The following is a 7718-nucleotide window of genomic DNA, read 5'->3' as shown; positions in this document are numbered from 1 at the left end:
ATAGTCATTACTAACACACATGCTTATGCTATCAGCGAAAAAAAAAAAGTGTAGAAAGCCATAGCTAGAGTTCTACCTTCACATATTTCTTCATCCCTTTTAAAATATTTATTTGGCTGCACCCAGTCTTAGTTGCAGCACATGAGATCTTTGGTTGTGGCCTACGACCTCTTAGTGGCGTCACGCGGGATCAAATTCCCTGACCAGGCATCAAACCCAGGCCCCCGGCGTTGGGAGTGCAGAGTCTTAGCCACTGGACCACCAGGGACTACCCTCAGATATTTCTGTTTTAAGCCGCCATGCTGGGTTGGCAGAAAATTCATACCTCACGGTTTCTGAGTCCCCAGGCTCCCCAGGGGCTATGTCAGCTTCCTGGAAGTGGGGTGTGTCAACTTGCTAGGCTGATTCCTGTACTAAAATACCACAGACAGAGTGGCTTAAACAACAGGAACATGTTTTCTCACAGTTCTAGGGGCTGGGAGGGTGAGATCAAGGTTGGATTTTGTGAGAAGCCTCTTTCTTTGGCTTGCAGATGGCTGTCTTCCCCCGATGTCCTCACTGGGTTCTCCTCTCTCCTGGAGCATCCCTGGTGTTTGAGTCTTAATTTCTTTTTCCTACAGGGACACCAGGAGGACTGCATTAGGACCCTAAGGACTCATTTTGACTTAATTACTCGTTTAAAGGCCCTTTCTCTGAATACAATCAGAGTACTGGGAATTAGGCTTTCAGATCAGACCAGATCAGATCAGTCGCTCAGTCATGTTCGACTCTTTGCCACCCCATGAATCGCAGCACGCCAGGCCTCCCTGTCCATCACCAACTCCCGGAGTTCACCCAGACTCACGTCCATCGAGTCAGTGATGCCATCCAGCCATCTCATCCTCTGTCATCCCCTTCCCCTCCTGCCCCCAATCCCTCCCAGCATCAGAGTCTTTTCCAAGGAGTCAACTCTTCGCATGAGGTGGTCAAAGTACTGGAGTTTTAGCTTCAGCATCATTCCTTCTAAAGAAATCCCAGGGCTGATCTCCTTCAGAATGGACCGGTTGGATCTTCTTGCAGTCCAAGGGACTCTCAAGAGTCTTCTCCAACACCACAGTTCAAAAGCATCAATTCTTCGGCGTTCAGCCTTCACAGTCCAACTCTCACATCCATACATGACCACAGGAAAAACCATAGCCTTGACTAGATGAACCTTTGTTGGCAAAGTAACGTCTCTGCTTTTGAATATGCTATCTAGGTTGGTCATAACTTTCCTTCCAAGGACTAAGCGTCTTCTAATTTCATGGCTGCAGTCACCATCTGCAGTGATTTTGGAGCCCAGAAAAATAAAGTCTGACACTGTTTCCACTGTTTCCCCATCTATTTCCCATGAAGTGGTGGGACCAGATGCCATGATCTTCATTTTCTGAATGTTGAGCTTTAAGCCAACTTTTTCACTCTCCACTTTCACTTTCATCAAGAGGCTTTTTAGTTCCTCTTCACTTTCTGCCATAAGGGTGGTGTCATCTGCATATCTGAGGTTATTGATATTTCTCCCAGCAATCTTGATTCCAGCTTGTGTTTCTTCCAGCCCAGCGTTTCTCATGATGTACTCTGCATATAAGTTAAATAAACAGGGTGACAATATACAGCCTTGATGAACTCCTTTCCCTATTTGGAACCAGTCTGTTGTTCCATGTCCAGGTCTAACTGTTGCTTCCTGACCTGCATACAAATTTCTCAAAAGGCAGATCAGGTGGTCTGGTATTCCCATCTCTTGAAGAATTTTCCACAGTTTATTGTGATCCACACAGTCAAAGGCTTTGGCATAGTCAATAAAGCAGAAATAGATGTTTTTCTGGAACTCTCTTGCTTTTTCTACGATCCAGCGGATGTTGGCAATTTGATCTCTGGTTCCTCTGCCATTTCTAAAACCAGCTTGAACATCAGGAAGTTCACGGTTCACATATTGCTGAAGCCTGGCTTGGAGAATTTTGAGCATTACTTTACTAGCGTGTGAGATGAGTGCAATTGTGTGGTAGTTTGAGCATTCTTTGGCGTTGCCTTTCTTTTTTTTTTTTTGGCATTGCCTTTCTTAGACATGATTTTTGAGGGGATGGGGCTTCCCTTGTGGCTCAGATGGTAAAGAACCTGACTGCAATACAGGAGACCCCAGGTTGACTCCTGGGTTGGGAAGATTTCCTGAAGAAGGGAATGGTAACCCACCCCAGTATTCTTGCCTGGAGAATCCCATGGACAGAGGAGCCTGGCGAGCTCCAGTCCTCGGGGTCACAGAGAGTTGGACACGACTGAGTGACTAACACTTTGCGGGGGGTGGGGGGTGCAATTCAGTCCATAATGTTACCAAAAGCTCAACCTCTCTGAACACTGGTGCTGAATCAAATCCCAGAGACAAGATTTTGGGTGGAGTAGAAAAGGATAGCTTTATTGCCTTGCCAAGCAAAGGGAGACACACCAGGCCTCTGCCCTGAAAAACTATGTGACTACTCTAGAGAACTTGATGAGGGTTTTCATAACAGTGGGTCAAAGGCGGGCTCTGACAAGATCAAGGTGTGAGCAGGGCTTGCATGCCCTTAGTCTCAGGTGGTCCATCTCCTAATCTTTATGAACTTCTCTGGTCCCTTTAATCTTGCTTTGGGTGGTTTCTCCTCCCTTTACTAGCAACCTGCCCTTTGGAACTCAGGGAAGGTCATAATGACTGGAGAGAAAAGAAAGGGTTAGTCATTCAACCATGTCTGACTCTTTGTGACCCCATGGACTGTATCCCACCAGGCTCTTCTGTCCATGGGACTCCAGGCCAGCATACTGGAGAGGGTTGCCATTCCCTTCTCCAGGGGATCTTCCCAACCCAGGGATTGAACCTGCATCTCTTGTGTCTCCTGCGTTGCCAGGCGGGTTCTTTACCACTAGCACCATCTGAGTGAAGTGAAAATCGCTCAGTTGTGTCTGACTCTTTGCGGCCCCACGGACTATACAGCCCATGGAATTCCCCAGGCTAGAATACTGGAGTGGGTAGCCTTTCCCTTCTGCAGGGGATCTTGTCAATCCAGGAATCCAACCCAGGTCTCCCACATTGCAGGCAGATTCTTCACCAGCTAAGCCACCAGGCAAGCCCAGCACCACCTGTGGGTGTTCAATTAATACTTGAAATATTTTTCGGTATATACTGAAGGGGGGAAATATTACAGGGGGGAAATATCCCCCCTCAATATTTGCCAGCCTCCCACCAGTCCGTAAACCCTTTGGCAAAATAGCCTAAGTTTTTCTTACGGGCAGCAGTGTGCTAAGCACTTGGTAGTGCTGTAAATAAACTCTAAAAGGAGCTAACACTGAAAGTAGGAGCCACCGCGGCCTCTAGTGGTGATGGCGCGTGTTGCATCCCTCTGGACTTGGCCTGAGCCCTGACCCTGTGCTGAGCGCCGAAGAATTGATGCTTATGAACTGTGGTGTTGGAGAAGACTCTTGAGAGTCCCTTGGACTGCAAGGAGATCCAACCAGTCCATTCTGAAGGAGATCAGCCCTGCGATTTCTTTGGAAGGAATGATGCTAAAGCTGAAACTCCAGTACTTTGGCCACCTCGTGTGAAGAGTTAACTCCTTGGAAAAGACTCTGATGCTGGCAGGGATTGGGGGCAGGAGGAGAAGGGGACGACAGAGGATGAGATGGCTGGATGGCATCACTGACTCGATGGACGTGAGTCTGGGTGAACTCCGGGAGTTGGTGATGGACAGGGAGGCCTGGCGTGCTGCGATTCATGGGGTGGCAAAGAGTCGGACATGACTGAGCGACTGATCTGATCTGATCTGACCCTGTGCGGGGCTCAGTCTGAATGGGACCAGTCCTCCAGGTCTGACTGGGGGTCCCGGGCAGCCAGGCCACAGGGCAGGCACATGGGAGCAGCCACTCAGAACATGCTCCATGGAGGATGTGGACGGCTCTGAACATGAGCTGAGGATCTAGAAGGTTTTGTTGTTGTTGTTGTTGTTTTTAATTGAAGTAATAGCTGATTTATAATTTTGAATCAGGATCTAGAAGACTTAACTGCTCCAATCTGGCACCACTTGAGGGCACCTGCTGCCTGAGAGCAATATTCCCATCAGGTGGAGAGGCGCAGCCTCACAGCCTGTCTCAGGCAAGAGACTGTGAGACCCTCATTTCAGACCAGGTTCAGAGCTACCAGCTGGGCTCATAGGAAAAGAGGAACCAAAACGTTCTCCCTTTGAAGGTCAAGGGGCAGGAGACACAGGAACGCTGAGGTGTCCTGAATAGAAGGGTGCGGAGGAGAGGAGAGCTGGAGTCAGCTGTTAGGGGCTGAATTGTGTTCCTTCCCTGAATTTATGTGTTGAGGCCCTAACTCCCAGGACCTCAACATGTGACAGAATCTGAAGAGAGGGCTTTTAAAGATGTGATTAAGTTAAAAGGAGGCCATGGTGGTGGCCCCTAGTCAGATAAGACGAGTGCCAAGAAATTCAGACACACAGAGGGCACCACCAGGGATGCATACAGAAGAGAAGCCCAGGGAGGAAGCAGGGAGGAGGTGGCCATCTGCAAGCCAAGGAGTGAGGCTTCAGGAGAAATCTGCCCTGCGGACACCGTGAGCCTGGACTTCCAGCCTCCAGAACTGTGAGCAAATTAATTTCTGTTTGTTAAGCCCCCTGGCCTGTGCTGTTATGTTATGGCAGCCTGAGCAAACTAATACTGGGCAGCTCCTCCGTGCCCTCAGCAAACATGTCCTGGGTTCCCTCCAGGTCTCAGTTGTTGTTGTTCAGTCGCTAAGGACTGTGCTTAGTGCTGAGCATCTAATGATGAATGAAGGGATTTCCCTGGTGGTCCACTGGTTTGGTTTGGTTTCTGTTTCCCGCCCCCCCCAGCCTTATTGAGCTTTGATTGGCACATAACATTGTGTAAGTTGAAGGTTTTCAATGTAATGACTTGATATAAGTACATATTGCAAAATGATTACCACCATGAGGTTAGTTAATATATCCATCACCATGAAAAGTAACCTTTGTGTGTGTGTGATCTACTTTCTTAGTAACTTTCAAGTAAACAATACAGTATTGCTAACTATAGTTACTGTATTGTACATCTCCAGAGCTTATTCATCTTGCAACCAGAAGTTTGTACAGTTTGAACACCTCTACCTCTTTTCCCATGCTCCCAGCTTCTGGTAATCACTAATTTCCTCTCTGTTTCTGTGAATTCCTTTAAGAGTCTCTATATAAGTGAGATCATATAGTATTTGTCTTTCTCTGACTTATTTCACTTAGTATAATGCCCTCAAGTCTCACCCATGGTGTTGCAAATCTTTGTTATGGCTGAGAACTATTGCACTGTATATATTCACCATATTTTATCTATTCATCTATTAGGTTGTGTCCTTGTCTTGGTTGTTTCCATGTCTTGGCTATTGTAAAGAATTAACGCAGGGTTGTAGATATCTCTGAGATACCGATTTCATTTCCTTCGTGATTTCATTTCCATATATACCCAGAAATGGAATTTCGGAATCTTATAGTAGTTCCATGGAGAAGGCGATGGCCCCACTCCAGTCCTCTCGCCTGGAGAATCCCATGGGCGGAGGAGCCTGGTGGGCTGCAGTCCATGGGGTCTCGAAGAGTCGGACACGACTGAGCGACCTCACTTCATTTTTCCCTTTCCTGCATTGGAGAAGGAAATGGCAACCCACTCCAGTGTTCTTGCCTGGAGAATCCCAGGGACGGGGGAGCCTGGTGGGCTGCTGTCTATGGGGCTGCACAGAGTCAGACACGACTGAAGCGACTTGGCAGCAGCAGCAGCAGCATAGTAGTTCCACATTTAATTTTTTTTGAGGAAATTCCATTCTGTTTTCCATAGTGGCTGAACCAATTTACATTCCCACCAACAGTGCACAAATTTCCCTTTTCTCTATATCCTGACCAATACCTGTTATTGCTTGTCTTTTTGTTAATAACCAGTCTGACCTGTGTATGGTGATAGCTCACTGAGGTTTTGACTTGCATTTCCCTAATGATTAGTGATGTTGAGCAGTTGTTCATGTACCTGATGGGCATTTGTATATCTTCTCTGGGAAAATGTCTATTCAGGTCTATCATTCATTTCAAAATTTTATTTGACTTTTTGCTATTAAGTTGTATGAGCTCCTTATCTATGTTGGATATTAACCACTTATCAGATAATTGGCACATACTCATTGATATTTTTCTCCCATTCCATAGGCTGCCTTTGATTTTCTTGCTCAAATGTTTATTTTGAATACTTTTGGGGATGGTAGTGTCATCACTGTTTCAGGATTAAGCCCTGGAAATGTTTAAAATAACGGAAATGAAGTTTTCCTTTCAGTAACGGTTTCTTCAAGTACAAAATGTTTTTACACAGTTGTGTGGTATTCTTCCACAGAACCAGTTTCATATTTGATTAGAATGTCCAGGTAAAAAAAGGGTCATCTCCATTTAAGGAAGTCCCTTGTATTCCAAATGGTTTAATTGAAATATCTCAGGGGCTTTGAAAGGGGAGCTAAGTCTTGTTTAGCTTTTCAAAAGGTCTCTATTGGGCTGTCTACCCCATGACTGTCCCTGGGCAACATTTCTTTAACCACCAACAGCATTTTAAAATATTTTATGTCGGTCGAAACACTTTATTTCCCTTCCAATTTTTACCACCATTCATTGAGTGCCTGGTCCATGACAGTGCCACTCAAAGCTGCTAATATACCATTGGGTGATTTAATTCGAAAACCTTATGAAGTATGGGACTTCCTCATGGTCCAGTGGCTAAGACTGTATGCTCCCAATGCAAAGGGCCAAGGTTTGATTCCCTGGTCAGGGAATTACATCACACACGTTGTAGCTAAAGATCCTGCGTGCTACAGCTGAGACTTAGTACAGCCAAATAAATACACAAAAATATTTAAAAAATAAAACCTTACTAAGTAAAAACTGACTACCCCCACTTTACAGTTAAGGAAACGGGCTCAGAGAGGTCAAGACCACTCAACTAATAAAAGACTCTCTTATTCCAGAGATTGTTCTCTTAACTCCCATTCTTGCTTTTCTTTCCAAAACCCAGTAAAACACATCTGAAACGTGTATTCATACGAATTACAACATAAAAGTTAGCAAAACTCCTATGGTAAAGCTCTATATAGTTTATCTCATCACATCTTAATTCTAACCACCACCATAAGCGGTTGACTCGTCTAAGGGAACAGCTCAGAAGAGGTAGGAAGAGACACGTGCACCCCAATGTTCATCGCAGCACTGTTTATAATAGCCAGGACATGGAAGCAACCTAGATGTCCATCAGCAGATGAATGGATGAGAAAGCTGTGGTACATATACACAATGGAGTATTACTCAGCCATTAAAAAGAATACATTTGAATCAGTTCTAATGAGGTGGATGAAACTGGAGCCTATTATACAGAGTGAAGTAAGCCAGAAAGAAAAACACCAATACAGTATACTAACGCATATATATGGAATTTAGAAAGATGGTAACAATAACCCTGTATACAAGACAGCAAAAGAGACACTGATGTATATAACAGTCCTTTGGACTCTGTGGGAGAGGGAGAGGGTGGGATGATTTGGGAGAATGGCATTGAAATACGTATACTATCATATATGAAACAAGTCGCCAGTCCAGGTTCGACGCACGATACTGGATGCTTGGGGCTGGTGCACTGGGACGATCCAGAGGGATGGTATGGAGGGGGAG

The sequence above is a fragment of the Bos taurus genome, chromosome 19, assembly GCF_002263795.3.
Source record: "Bos taurus isolate L1 Dominette 01449 registration number 42190680 breed Hereford chromosome 19, ARS-UCD2.0, whole genome shotgun sequence".
Classification (NCBI taxonomy): domain Eukaryota; kingdom Metazoa; phylum Chordata; class Mammalia; order Artiodactyla; family Bovidae; genus Bos; species Bos taurus.
Note: the sequence above shows the minus strand (reverse complement) of the source record.